Here is a 14,949-nt window from a genome sequence, read left to right as displayed (position 1 = left end):
GATTGCAGGATGCAGGTTGCAGACTTCTCATTGTATCCTCACATGGTGGAAGAGACAAAGGAATTTCTAGGGCCTTTTTCATAAGGGCACTAATCCCATTCATTACAATTTCACCCTCATGATTTGATCACCTCCCAGAGGCCCTGCCTCCTAATACCATGACCTTGGGGGTTAGGATTTCAACAGATGAATTTGGGGAGTGGGGACATGGACATTCAGACCATAATACCCCTCCTCTGATTAATTGTTACCTCTAATGCCTGAGCCTTTCCACTGTTTGACAAATGAATAGGTTTGCACTTTGTTACCTCCCTTTGCTTGCTTTTAAGATTCATCCTCCCCTACACTATTAAATGTTTCTTCCATGCACTTGCTATATTTCCCCAATTTTTATCTTTCTAGTCCACTGCTGTCTTCTCTCCCATTCTCATTATCTTGTATTGTATAAATCAGTACCTTTTTTATTCCTTCCTGTAATTTTGCTGGAAATTTGGGAGAAAGTGGAGAGATGAACACATTTGTTCAATCAGCCATGTTTACCTGACAGGTTTCAGTGAATTTTAAAGTGCATCTACAATGCTAGTCATAGGGGAGTATATCAAGCAGTAAAGGATTTGGTGTCTGCCCTAAAAATTGTAAGAATTCAATTGCATTTTGAGGTAATAGTTCAGCAATAGCCACAAGGCAGTAAAAATTAATGGTATAGACAAGAAGTAATGTGGTCATTTAGATGAAGGATTAAGTGGATATGTGACCTTGATCTTGATCAACAGAATACCCTTCTCCTGAGTATTTAAGAAGAAGAGAGATTGTGTCACAGGCTAAGGGAACTTAAGAGCTACATGTCTTAAAGATTATACCAAGTTGTGATGGAATAAGAAGTCCAAATTCCAGTACATGTTTTACACTGATGGTTAAAGTCTATTTGCTCTGTTGATCTACTCCTAAAGTTCCTTCTCCTACTCATCAGCATACATAACTCCTGAAATGCTCTAATTGATTTACTGTAATAACTGGTTTACATTTTTCATGCAGACAGCATCAGAAATTATAATAATTTTAGCTAGTCCCTGCCTAGTATTCTTATCTGAAGTGTTCTGTTAACACTTGCTCATTCAGCTCTACAGTGTCTTATATTTTCCTTAATTTTCTGTATACAAAATAATATAATAGGTGTATTTCTGATGGCTTTCTCCCCATTCTCCCAAAGTCCCAGTAAAAATCACATAAACCCATTGAATTGGTACATATGGATACATGTGTTTCCCTAAACCAGGAAAGATATGCTTGTAGCTGTATTTGAGGAGGTAAAAAAAAAAAAAAAAAAAAGCCAGGAGATGCTATAGTTTGATTTTACAAAATAAAAGCATGAACAATCTTTGTAATAGTTTCAATTTTTGAAGTTTTAGGACTTGACAAAAACTTCCAGAATTTCAATAACAGCTTTCTAATATTTTATAGTCCTGCCAAGTTAAACAGCATCAGTTGTGAGATTTATCTGCAAGAGCACATGACTAATGACCTTTAAGGCAACTCGCCTCATATGTCAACTAGAAAAAAACATGAGCCATAACTATTGAGATTAGTTGCTTTTCTTATTTTGCCGACTTATGTAACTCAATATGTGGCATAGTAGATGTAACATAAGTGCATGGAGGTGTTTTTAAGGACAGTTTTTCTCCAAAAAATGTCATTTTTGAAACTAATTATTAAGAAATTTCCAGTTTTTGGCATTTTAATCTAAAATATGTCAGTGTTTCTCAAAGTAATTGGGTTGAATTTTTCTACAAATGTGTATATTGGCTTATGTTAATCTTGGCTGAACAAACTGTTACCGTGAGATTGCACTTAAAACAACTGGTGGGATTTGTGAAAAATACATTTCAACCACTAATAATTTGCCTTAATATTACACATTTCTTCAAGCAACTCAAACGAATTTATAAGACATTTGTTTTTGTTCTAAATGTCTTATGATATTTTACAAATGCCAGACATTCCTTTTATTACAGAGAATTTTTACTCTTCCCGTAAGGAATGATTATCAATAAAATGTTACCGATAAGAAAACAGAAATATATATGGAGGTTTTATTCGCCATTCAGAAGGCTTTGTTCTAAAACAGCTAGCAACAATACTGACATTAAGTTCTGTGTTTATGATCCATGGTTATCACCAAAAGTAGGCTAGTGTCGAGGTTAACCACAGTCTACAGCATGAAAACAGAAAGAGTCTGGTATCCAGGTCGTTTACTTTCAGACTTTAGTCACACGGGCCGGAGGTTAAATACTGGTCTGCTACCTCTAAGCAGTTCTACCGAAGAAGCAGTTTACTTCTTCATTTGTTGACAGGAGTAAAGGCACCAGATCATGGCAAGTAACAAATGGAGACTATTACTAACTTCTACAACAGAAGTAGCAGTCAGTGGGTCAGGACTTGCTAGTCCCTGGTCAAAAAGCCAGGAACCTGCCTGTCTTTAAGGGGTACATTTAGGTGAAGAGACATTTTGACAGACTTCTTCAGGAGAAACGTAGCCAGTATTTTGGAATTGTGTCTGATAGCTTATCTTGTTTTCTTTTATTCTGTATATTAAAAAATGGCGTTTTTGGCCCTCCCCCTCCAGGGCGCCGCCCGGGGTCATTCATTCCGCGCCAGGCCTGCCAGACACCTGGGTTCTCCTTCAGCTGTTCGCCAACGGGGCCAGCAGGTCGGGTCCTGCCGCGGAGACCATCTAGTCCTCCATCTAGGTCTGCCCCATCACGCGGCCGGATGGTGTCAGTGTGGCTGGCAGTGTCCACAATGGAACCATCCTGAAGGTGAGGGAGGAGGCAGGGGCCATTGTCAGCACCCGGGACTGTAACAGCCGCGTGGCCGCCCTGGCCCGGATGGAGCACACCGACTTCCTGTCGCCCTTGTGCATCCGCGAGATGGTGCACTTATGCGCAGGTATCACCTCCACCCCCAAGCATTCCATGAAAGTCCAGGTCAACGTGATGTCTGAAAACATCCTCACAGGTACTAAAAAGCTGACCAACAAGGCCACCCTGTGGTACGTGCCCCTGTCACTGAAGAACATGGACAAGGTCCTGGAGGTCCTGGAGGTGCCTCCAGTCATGTATCCCCGACTGGAGCAGGAGTAGGAGGGCCGGAAGCGGTACAAGACCCAGAAGCTGGAGCGCATGCAGACCAAATAGAGGAAGGGAGATGTCGTCCAGCCTGTCCTGAACCCAGAGCCGGACACGGTCAGCTACAGCCAGTCCAGCTTGATCCACCCGGTGGGGCCTTCCGACTGCACCCTGCACGACTTTATGCATGGAGATGTCACCATGAAGCTCGTGGACGAGATGGCCAGGATTGTGGCCACACATCACTGCAAGACCAACATAGTCACTGCGTCTGTGGACGCCATTAACTTACACGACAAGCTCAGAAAAGAGTGCATCATTACCATCTCTGGGCACATGACATTCACGAGCAACAGGTCCGTGAAAATCGAGGTGTTGGTGGACGCCAACCCCGTGATGGACAACTCACAGAAGCACTACCGGGCTGCCAGTGCCTTCTTCACCTACATGTGCCTGAGCCAGGGGAACAAGTCACTGCTGGTACCCCAGCTCGTGCCCGAGACCAGGGACGAGAAGAAGCGTTTTGAGCAAGGCAAAGGGCAGTACCTGCAGATGAAGGCAAAACGACAGGGCCCGGCAGAGCCCCAGCCCTAGGCGCCTGGTCCCAAGTCGGGTCTGCGGTGGCCCCAGTGTCTAGTCACTTCAAATTTACCCCCTTGGCCAAAAACCCAATCCACATTGTGAGCTGGTGTTGTGTGAAGCGTTCGTCTTGCACTGTTAACCTGTGCTCTCTCCTGAAAACCTGCACACCAAAGCTTCATTTATACCACTCCAGTGTCATCCCTCCCGCCGGAGAGACTCCCGAGGGAATGCTTGCATGCACGATGCACAATGTGTACAGAATCCAGCATCACTAATAAACCTGCTGTTTGGCCGGGGGGAACAAATGGCTGTTTGCATTGTTATTAAAAATACGGAGCTAATAATAAATCATAACAAACCTTCAAACTTGTTTTACTTCAAGTAACAAGTTTTCTGCCTTTCTGAGGATGCGCATCATGTAAAAAATGTTAAGCATTTTGGACATGATATACCTCTATGATAGCATTTTTAAGCCATATTATGTACTTTCATGCCTTCTTAAATAGAGCACATGAAATATAATTTAAAATCTTTTTGGAGGTTGCATTTAGCTCCCACTCTTACACCTATTGCAGTACATTTAACTCCACAGAGACAGCAATGGGACAAGTGAGAACCAGACCAGCACTAGGTGACTCTGTGCCTCCCTAAGGAAAATAACTTAATATGGGCAAAGGAGATCCTAAGAAGCCAACAGGCAAAATGTCATCGTATGCATTCTTTGTGCAAACTTGCCTAGAGGAGCACAAGAAGCACCCAGATGCTCCAGTTGGCTTCTGAGAGTTTTCTGAGAAGTGCTCAGAGAGGTGCAAGACCAGGTCTGCTAAAGAGAAAGGAAAATTTGAAGACATGGCAAAGGCGGACAAGGCCCATTATGAAAGAAAAAATGAAAACTTATATCCCCCCTAAAGGGGAAACAAAAAAGAAGTTTAAGGATCCCATTGCTCCCAAGAGATTTCCTTCAGCCTTTTTCTTGTTTTGTTCTGAGTATTGCCCCCAAATCAAAGGAGAACATTCTGGCCTATCCATTGGTGCTGTTGCAAAGAAACTGGGAGAGATGTGGAATAACTCTGCCACAGATGATGAGCAGCCTTATGAAAAGAAGGCTAAGGATATTGCTGCATACTGAGCTAAAGAAAAGCCTGAGGCTACAAAGGGAGTTGTCAAGCCAAAAAAAGCAAAAAAAAAAAAGAAGAAAAAGGAGGAGGACCAGGAAGATGAAGACAATGATGGTGAATAAGTTGGTTCTAGAGCGGTTTTTTTTTCTTGTCTATAAAGCATTTAACCCCCCCTGTGCACAGCTCCTTTTAAAGAATAAAAAAAAATTAAAATGTAAGGCTATGTAAGATTTGTTTTTTAAGTTGTACCGTGTTTTTTTTTTGTTTTTTTTTTGTTTTTTTGTTTTTTTGTTTTTTTGTATAACTAACACACTGTGGAATGTGTCTTTAGATAGCCCTGTCCTGATAGTATTGTCAAAAGTCACTAACCTTGCCTGGTACAGTATGCAGGTTGTAAATTAGCATGGGAATTTAAAGCAGGTTCTTGTTAGTGCACAGCACAAATTAGTTATATATGGGGATGGTAGTTTTTTCATCTTCAGTTGTCTCTGATGCAGCTTATGTGAAATAATTGTTGTTCTGTTAACTGAATACTACTATGTAATGGCAAAAAAAAAAGTTGTAGCTGTTTTGTTGACATTCTGAATGCTTCTAAGTAAATACAATTTTTAATTAAAAAATAAAATTTTTTTTTTTTAATTTTTTTTTCAACATTTTTAATTTATTTTTGGGACAGAGAGAGACAGAGCATGAACGGGGGAGGGGCAGAGAGAGAGGGAGACACAGAATCGGAAACAGGCTCCAGGCTCCGAGCCATCAGCCCAGAGCCTGACGCGGGGCTCGAACTCATGGACCGTGAGATCGTGACCTGGCTGAAGTCGGACGCTTAACCGACTGCGCCACCCAGGCGCCCCTAAAAAATAAAATATTTTTAATGATCTATGGTCCTCTCTGTGAGTAATGGATCATGCTCTATTCGTTCTTTCAATAAGCATTTATTGGGTACCTCGATGAGAGGAAAACTCCTTTTCTTGATGAACTTACACTATGATATGAGAGATAGACAAGAGAATTAAAACTTATAAAGCAACTTTATAATAACTATGCCATAGTCATAGATAGCCACAAGGTATTGTAAGAGCTCAGAAATGGAGCACCTAATTCAAAGCCAGGATGTGTGCTTTGGGAGAGGGGATGGGAGAAGTTTCCCCAAAACAGGTGATTTCTAAAGATAAAGAGAAGTTAGCCAGCTAGAGGAAAGGGAAGAGCATGGAGAATTTTAAGAACTCAAAGAAGTTGTTTTGTCACTACACTGGGTTAAGGTGGCAGAACTGTAAGACATTTAATGATGGAGAGGTAGACATAAACCAGATAATAAGAATTTTGAATGCCAAGATTAAGAGTTTGACATTTATTATGAAGGTTATTTGGAGCCATTGGAGATTTTAAGTTTAAGTGACTATGTAATTAGCAGACAAAATAGACATGAGGACAAGAAATATTGGGGCACCTGGTTGGCTCAGTCAGTTAGGCGCCTGACTTTGGCTCAGGTCATGATCTCATGGTTCGTGAGTTCAAGCCCCACATCAGGATGTCTGCTGTCAATACAGGGCCTGCTTCATATCCTTTATCATCTTGCTCTCTTCCCCTCCCTTGCTTATACTCTCTCTCTCTCTCTCTCTCTCTTTATCTCTATCTTTATCTCTCAAAAATAAACATTAAAAAAAGAAATATTACCACAGGTATAGATGGACATGTCATAGTTTAAAAACAAATCAATTTGTTAAAAAAACACAACAGTCATTAATGCGTATGCACCTATTAACATAGGTTCAAAATACACAAAGCAAAAACTGAATGAAATAGAAATAGAGTAGAGAATGAGATCCTTAAAATTTCTCCTTAAGTCTTTGATAGAACAAATAGTTGGAAAGAAAATAAGCATGTGCAAGATTTAAACAGTAGTTACCAACTTAAATTAATTGATTTTATAAAATACTGCATCCAACAATGGGAAAATATACATTCTTTACAAATCCACATAGAAAGTTCACCAAGACAGAGCATATGCTGGACCTGTAGCCTGCCAGTTTTCAAGGATGCTGGCAGAAGACCTAACACTCCAGGATCAGAGATAAAGGACCTTATTACTCATGGCAATAGTTATAGCCAGATTTTCAGCATTAGTGTCAGTTCACTGAGCACCAGTTCCCACAGAATGACACAAAAAGTGTCAGATGCTAACTGAACACACAATAGAGTCCAGTACAGGAGAGGAATCCCGACTTTAGGGAACCCAAATATTTTAATATTAGACAGTGAGCCTGCCTGACCTTTGCCTATGAGGGAAACATGATATTTATTATATTTATAATAATAGGCAATAAACGAGCCTCCCTTTATTCTGGAGGGAGACATTATTTCTGTTTTTTAAGACTATTTTCTACATAAATATCTTTGAAAAAGTAATCCAGAGCAAAGATCATTAGTACCTCTGCTCACAAGACATGAGAATTTACAAGAGATCTACAGAGATGTGTTTTTTAACAATAGTATTGGCATAAAGAAAGGCAAATAAATTAATGTAATAGAATATGCCATCAATAAAGAGATACACACGTTTGAGCAACTGCTTTCCATAAAGGTACCAAACAATTCAGTGGGGGCAGAAAAGTCTTCCAACAGATCTGGGTAACTATATGAAAAAAATAAATGGACCTTTTCGCCTATGTCGCACAATACACAATGATTAATTGGAGATGGATTTCTGACCTAAATGTAAAAGCTAAACTTCCAATGAAAATATATGAGAAATTCTTCATGACTATGAAGTAAGCAACAATTTCTCAGGACACAGAAAGCACCAGCCATACAAGAAATTTTGGTGATTGGACTTCATAATTAAAACCTTCTGTTCATCCAAAGACACAATTTAAGAAAATGATTAAGCAGAACATAGATTGAGAAAATATTTTCAACAAATATATCTGATAAAGGACTTGTATGAACAGAAAAGCTAGGTTGCACATAGATAAGGAAATTTGAGAGGGGTACATTGGAAGGACAAGGGGCAAGAGAGAAGAGAGTACTATATGAATGCTTGAAGCCTTGAGTCACCAGGTGTAGACTGGATAGGAGAAGAAAGTAAGAAAGTGGACTTTATATAATAGAAGACAATTAAGCAGTTATTGGGCTAAAGTTTTTGTACTCTATTTATAGAAGCAAATATAGATGCAAGAAGAAAAAGAAGAAGAGGAAAAGAAGACAATAACAAAACAAAGCACACCTTAGAATTTAACATCTCAGATATACAGCAGATCTGGGAAACAATGAGATGATATAGATCCACTACCAAGGCACAAGTCAGCCCCTGACAAGGGGCTGCTGAAAAGTAGCAAAGTAATAATGAGGTAGGGATATTGAATGGACGATGTCAAGCACTGACAAAGAGCCAACGAGCCAGGTACCAAAGCTTTCTATGATTGTGCAATCATCAGAAATTCAGCAGTTGAGGATTACTAGAGAAGAGTGAGGGTAGCTAGTTGGTAACAGCAATAATGGACACTTATTATATAGTATGCATTGTTAGGCATTTTCATATTCAGTTTTCACAATACCCCTATGATAGTATTCCCTCATCCTCATTCACAGATGATCAAAATCATTCACAGATGATTAAACTGAAATCATAGAACCTAAGTAATTCATCCCAGGTTATAGAATTTGTCAATGGCAGGGCTGGATTCAAAACTGTGTCTCTTTGACTACAGAGTTAGTGTCCTTTATACCACATCATGCTAATAGCTAGATAGCCTAGGCTCTAAGTGAGAAGGAATGTGAAGGAGTGGTGGTGCTGGTTATAAGGAGGTTAGATGGTCAAAAATGTGGACAATCCACTTCTAACCCATAGGAGACCAGAGTAGGACCATACTACCTACCACTGAAAGAGGTCTGAAGAGACCTTCTATCCTCAAAGAAGAGCAAAGTATTGTTAACTAGGTTGATGAAATGTTCTTTAAAGACATTGGGTGTGTAAGGGAGATTTTTGTGATTCATAGGGCATACAATAGACCATTTAAGGAGCTGTTATTCCAAACCTAAACTGAAATTTTTGAAAAATTAGGTCTTTTATTTATAGATTTTTTTTTAATTCTTTTCCCTTTGTCTTCAAGTTCATAGTTCCTACTTCTCATGGTTGCTGATGTCTTTGAATGGAGAAGCAACTCTCCCTTCTCCTAATGTGATTCTTCTAAACTTGAAGATGGTCATAAACCTGATAGCCAAGCTTATTAAAATCATATATAAAACTTAATAAAATTATGTCCTACATAAGAGCAAATTGACTTTGAAGGAGGACCTGGGAGACCTTCTACATGAGGAATGAGAACTTTTGTTCTTGTGATCTATTTTGGTTTTATTTTTGGTTTCAAGCTATGTTCTGAAGGGTTAAGGTTGCTGGTTAACTAAATGCCAGATAGGTAATGTGTTACTGAACATTAGCAGTATAATAAAACTACTAAATGCAATTTATTTAAACATTATTTAACCAACCTTAGTAAGTTGTAAACTAATGATATTTAGCCAAACATTTTCAATTCTGAGGCCTTCTTTTTGGTCTCTATATTTGTTCATTATTTGGAAGGCAACCTAAAATATCTTTCAAAATCCAAAATCTAAATCTAAATTCAAACAAAGTGAATTTCTTTGGGGGAACTACTGACAATGTCATTAGATCTTTGAGTTGAGCTTGGAGGTATTTTTTACACTGTATTGAAAATGGTGGTATCATAATTTATAAGAAGAGAATAGACTCGGAATGAGGTCTAAGAAGGAACATAGGAGATTTATTAAACTTTAGGTCCACATATCTTGTGGCAATTTCTGAAGAACCTAACTACATTCTAATTTTCTAAAGTATTTTTTTTCTCCATAACACAGACTATCATTAGACCGTGTTAGGTTACAGAATGAAAAGTCTATTGGTCTAAACTAACGTCTTTGGGAAAGCTTATAGGAGACATATTTCTGTGATATTTAGATTTTCTATAATGAACATGTATAACTCATGCTCAGAAAAAAAAAAAAAAAGAAAGAAAGCTCAATAAAAATGCAAAAAAAGAGACCTAAGAAAAACTGTAAGCAGAATTTGGTAGATGTTCGAAATACATTGGAATAAAATTGAATTCTCCCAATTCAGAAAGTGTGTAACAAACTAATTCTTAAAGCAAACAGTCTTTGTCACAAGGGCTAGCTCTAAACTACTACGTGGGCCCCCAGCAAATTGATCCAAGTGCCTGCTACATTCTTCCACAAATTAATACAATAAAAAGAAGATCCAGGACCATCTTAAAAAGAAAAAAACCAAAATGACATTAAAAAGATCTTCTGTGCCCTCTGGAGGACATGAAAAAGACATAATCCCACCCACTTTTGTTTTGCAAAAGCTTATATCTGAAGATAGGAAGACAGATAGCAGGAACCCATGCCATGGGCTTTTCTCTCTTTTATCCCTCTTACTGTTTACTGGAATACTGACATATCCTCAGATTCCTACACTACAGTTCTAACATAGGTAGCAATTGCCTTTATTTTTAGGATCATCATCACCTACAAACAAAAGAAATGTTATAACTGGCTTATATTATCTTTTTTTTCAGCTCCTCCAGAATATGAAGGGAATTGAGATGAGATTAAGGTGCTTTTTTTTCTACTTTTCATATTACAGGCATATGTTATAGTTTCTAAACAAACCAAATTGTTAAATTATTTTAACTCATTATTTAGGTAGAAAACAGTTGTTGTTTTTAGGTATTTGTTGCTTTTTTAAGAAAAATTATATCTGTACACATTCGAGGTAATCGTGAATTCCAAGTTTGATTCAGTCATCTACATATTATTTGAAATTTTGAGGAACAGTATGAGTAAATGTTACTTTTTTGTCTCTTCTGAATATGTGTTGTATTTAAATTTGAAGTTTAAATCTTGAGCAATTCATGTGTGAAGTGATGGAAATTATATTGTAATCAACATATTTGAGGCTGTTTCCTAATTGTGCAATTATGTTCACATGCAGAATATAGAAGGCCTTCCAAGAAGTAAATTTGACCTTGGAAAATGAATTGTATCTTCAACTATTCTATAGCCTCTTGTGAATGTTTACAGAACTCATAGAAGAATTCCTAGAGAATGTGCTGGAGAATCTAGGGAAATATTATTTTTAAAAACTAACCTTAACATTTAACATCATCGATGTTGCATTGATTTTCCTAGCAGAAGTTTCATAAAGCCAAATTGCCTGTACATGTTTTCCAGCGTGTGATAGTTGAAAAAAAATATTCCACTGAGAACAATGGTAAATGAATTTTCCTATAATTCACCCTGGCTATAGCCACTTAGTCTGGCTGCGCTGGCATGAATAGTGGTGCAAGGACCAACAGGTGGATCCAAAATCAAACCACAACAGTCACAGCAACGAGCAGGAGCAGACACAGGACTCCCAATATTAGATTCTTCTCCTCATGTGGGCAGAACAAATAACCACTCACAAAGTTTGATTTGGGATTCTAGAACGTCACAGTTTATGATAGCACTGAGGACCAAGGACAGTCCTGCACCTCCTAGTCACCTGCACCACTTGAGCCACTCTTTGGGAAGGCTCTCACTGCTCTGTGGCTGCCAACAATGGAGCCATGGAAAATCTCAAACACTCATTCTTCTAAGATCAAAGTGTTGAGCCAGGTGTAAGGCAAGAAAGATTGAAAAGGTAGACTGTCAAGTATATGCTTTCTCAACCCTTTTACAACCCATGTCAAAGTCCTATTTGAGCTTCATTTTTATCATCTCAAGGCACATGTCTTCATATTCTTCCAGTGGTGGGTTTATGCTTTGATGTGAGGCCTTCAGGGCCAGGGAGGCGTGTTGGCTTTTCTCAGTGTTCCTGTTCCATCCCTCAGGTTTCATCAGTCCCTGCGTGCCTGTGCCTCCAAGAGCATTTCTCTCTAAGCTCTTTCTTACCTCTCTGTCAGCAGTAGACTATTGCTGTTTATTATTTGATGCTAGGCTCCCACTGGAGACTGGAGGTGGTTCTTGATTCTCTTAGTCCAGCCCCAGTGTCAGGCAGAGTCTGTGCACCTGGACCTTGGGGTGGGCCCTTTCCCTGTTCCTGCCTCTATCCCCATGACAACCAAACATCTCCTTATTTCTGAGGATCCAAGGACAGCTCTCTCTGGTCTTCTGCCCTGACCAGTCTTTCTTGTGAGCATCCAGGGTAAGGTCATGGAAAAGAGTGTGCAAATCAGCGAGAACTTCCCTTGTGAATGGGGCTTTCAATTGTCCTAAACTGCCATCATAGCCCACCCTTGGCCCATGGGAATTTGTTGACATTTTAACTAATTTCTTCTCACCTGCTTACACAAAGTCCATGTCTTCATCCCAGGCTCTGCTAAAGGTGAAGGAGTTTGTGTGTCCTATCTCTCCTTGGAAGGGTTTGTTGCTCTTTGAGATTCAGTTCAGGGCAGCCAGCTGCCTTGCAACTTCAGTTGTCTGAAGTTTAAATTTAAGAAAAGATATACTTTTTAAGACTGTCCGGGTTATTCCTGTTGTTAGTTGGGGGGGGGGGGTGACATTTTGTATGGTTTTCTATGTCCTAAACAAAAGTGGAAACTCCAGTTTCTCATTATTGCCTAAACAAAAAAAAACCAAAAAAACAAAAAAAAAATCCTTAAAACTTTCTTAAATTAAAAAAAAAAAAAGTAATAGTCTCAGTGAGTGGAAAGAAAATGAGGACCAACAGTGCCTTTACCTACAGCAGTTCTTCTGGCTTTCTCCTCCAAGGGTTGGGTGGGGGGAGAGATTATTATTTTAGGCCAGATAATCTGGCTGGTGAGCTAGGAGAGAAGGGTATAGAAAATGTTCCCTGACGCTTTCCGTACTCAGGGCTGTAGATCTCAGGGTCCTGATGTCTCAGTGTTATGGACTGAATGTTTTTGTCCCCCTGAAATTCATGTGTTGAAGCTCTAACCTCAATGTGATAGTATTTACAAATGGGTCCTTTGGGAGGTAATTGGGGTTAGATGGGGTCTTATAGGTAGGACTCTGACGATGGGATTAGCACAGTTATAAGAAGAAATGCCAGAGGGCTTGCTCCCTCCACTTCAAGCACACAACGAAGAGGTCCTACGAGTGCACAGCTAGATGGCAACCACCTGCAACCCAAGAGAAAAGGATTTAGAATGAAACCTACCTCACCAGCACCTTGATCTTACATTTTCCAGCCCAGAACTAGGAGAAATAAATGTCTGTTGTTTAAACTACAGAGTCTATCATATTTTGTTATAATATTCTGAGCTGAATCATCTAGTACTGAGCTTTCAAGAATCATCTGAGAGAAAGTCCATTGAAAACTATTATGGTTTGGCACTAGAGTGTGGAAATCTCTAATCTACAGAGGTTTTAGTGATGGGGTGGCTTTTGGCATAACACCCACATAGGCTTATGTGGGTGAACCAGACCATCTAAAAGGGCTGCAAAGGATGGATCTATGTGGCTTGAAGATCCAAAGTCACTCTTGTGGGATGGTAACAAAGAGAGCAGAAATATCTTCAAAAGGCCCTGATTAAAATTACACTTCTATTTTCCCAGATAGAGTACCCTAGTAGGGACTTCTCTTTCCTGTGTCTCTCTTTTGCATACCTGAAGGACTTTTTTTTGTAAAACTGATTCATTCACTCATTTAGCAAATTTTTATTAAATGCCAGGCAGTGTCCTGGGATGTCAGAACACAAAACAGACAAAAATCCTCACCTATAGAGTGGAGTTTTCATTCTAGCAATGGGAGTCAGAAGTAAGCAACGTACGTGATAAATTAGTACATGAGATAGAATAAGGGAATTTGTAGATGTTACAGAACAAAAGAAAAAGTAAATGGAGTTAGAAGTGGTGGGGGTAGTAAGTTACAATTTTAAGTATGGTAGTCAACGATTGCTGCTCCAGTGGAAAGGTGACATTTGAGCAAAGACTTGAAGGAGGTAAGGGAGTGAACCATGCAGATAACTGGGGAAGGTCTGTTTCTGGCAGAGGGAACAGCGGGCAGAACGGCCCTGGGTAGGAACAAGCTCAATGTGTTCCAAGAATAGTACAAAGGCCAGCAAAGGGGAGAGCAGTAAGAGTGGACGTTAGAGAGGCAACGGACAGACGTGGCAGATCATGTAAGTACAAGGAGCGAGGCTTATCTAGGCATATTTCTAATCCCCATGCTGAATTGCCTTTCTCTTGGTGAATGAGCCCTCTCTTATTGTATCTAGCTTTTTAAAAGAAGAAGACCCTTATAATGTTCCTCCTGGGAGTCACCAGACAGAGATCAACTTGGGAGAGACAGGCAGTAAGTAGTTCAGTTCCCCATTAGTAACACAGTAGTTACTAGAATGATTGTTACCCGATAACTGAAGCAGTTCCTGGTCTAGAGACCTTGAAATAAAGGCTTATCATTGAATTGAGCTGCTAATTTTGTAAAAATACATTACTATCATAAACAAAGAAATACAGGTGATCAGGACGCCTGGGTGACTCAGTCGATTAAGTGTCCGACTTCAGCTCAGGTCATGATCTCATGCACGGTTCGTGGGTTTGAGCCCCCGTCGGGCTCTGTGCTAACAGCTCAGAGCCTGGAGCCTGCTTCAGATCTGTGACTCCCTTTCTCTCTGCCCCTCTCCTGCTCATGCTCTGTCTCTCTCTCTCTCTCTCTCTCTCTCTCAAAAATAAATAAACATTAAAAAAAAGTTTTTTAAATAATAAAACAAAGAAATACAGATGATCAATAAGCAAAATGATAAAGAAAATTCAATCTTATTAGTAATCACTCACATGGAATTTTCTATTATCCACAAAGATGACTTCTATATAATCTAGTTTGATATACAAGTTTTCTACTACAATCTAATGCTGTCAAAGGTAGAATGGCAATGGGAATAGAATGGGAAATTCACATAGATGACAACTTTAGTGGAGACCAATTTGGCAGCTCCCTCTACTGCTGTCTTCTTCATCAGTTTTCTGGATGAACCAGCACTCACCATTCTCTTTACAAAGCACATTGACTAGTTCCCTCTGCACACGGAATGCTTGAGCCCAGAGGGCTCTCAAGTTCACCTAAGCAGTGCTGCTTTTTCAATGTTTAGTATTTGGTT

At 39.4% G+C, this 14,949-nt stretch overlaps 2 pseudogenes; both read left to right on the top strand.

Moving 5' to 3' along the window:
• Positions 1–4,262, top strand: part of LOC131513163 (putative cytosolic acyl coenzyme A thioester hydrolase-like) — a 29,625-nt pseudogene extending 25,363 nt beyond the window's left edge.
• Positions 4,263–4,373: 111 nt separating this feature from the next.
• LOC131511406 (high mobility group protein B1-like) lies at positions 4,374–5,014 on the top strand (annotated as a pseudogene).
• Positions 5,015–14,949: the final 9,935 nt, after the last annotated feature.

Source organism: Neofelis nebulosa, chromosome 5, assembly GCF_028018385.1.
Source record: "Neofelis nebulosa isolate mNeoNeb1 chromosome 5, mNeoNeb1.pri, whole genome shotgun sequence".
Classification (NCBI taxonomy): Eukaryota; Metazoa; Chordata; class Mammalia; order Carnivora; family Felidae; genus Neofelis; species Neofelis nebulosa.
This window is presented reverse-complemented; position numbering and strand designations above follow the sequence as displayed.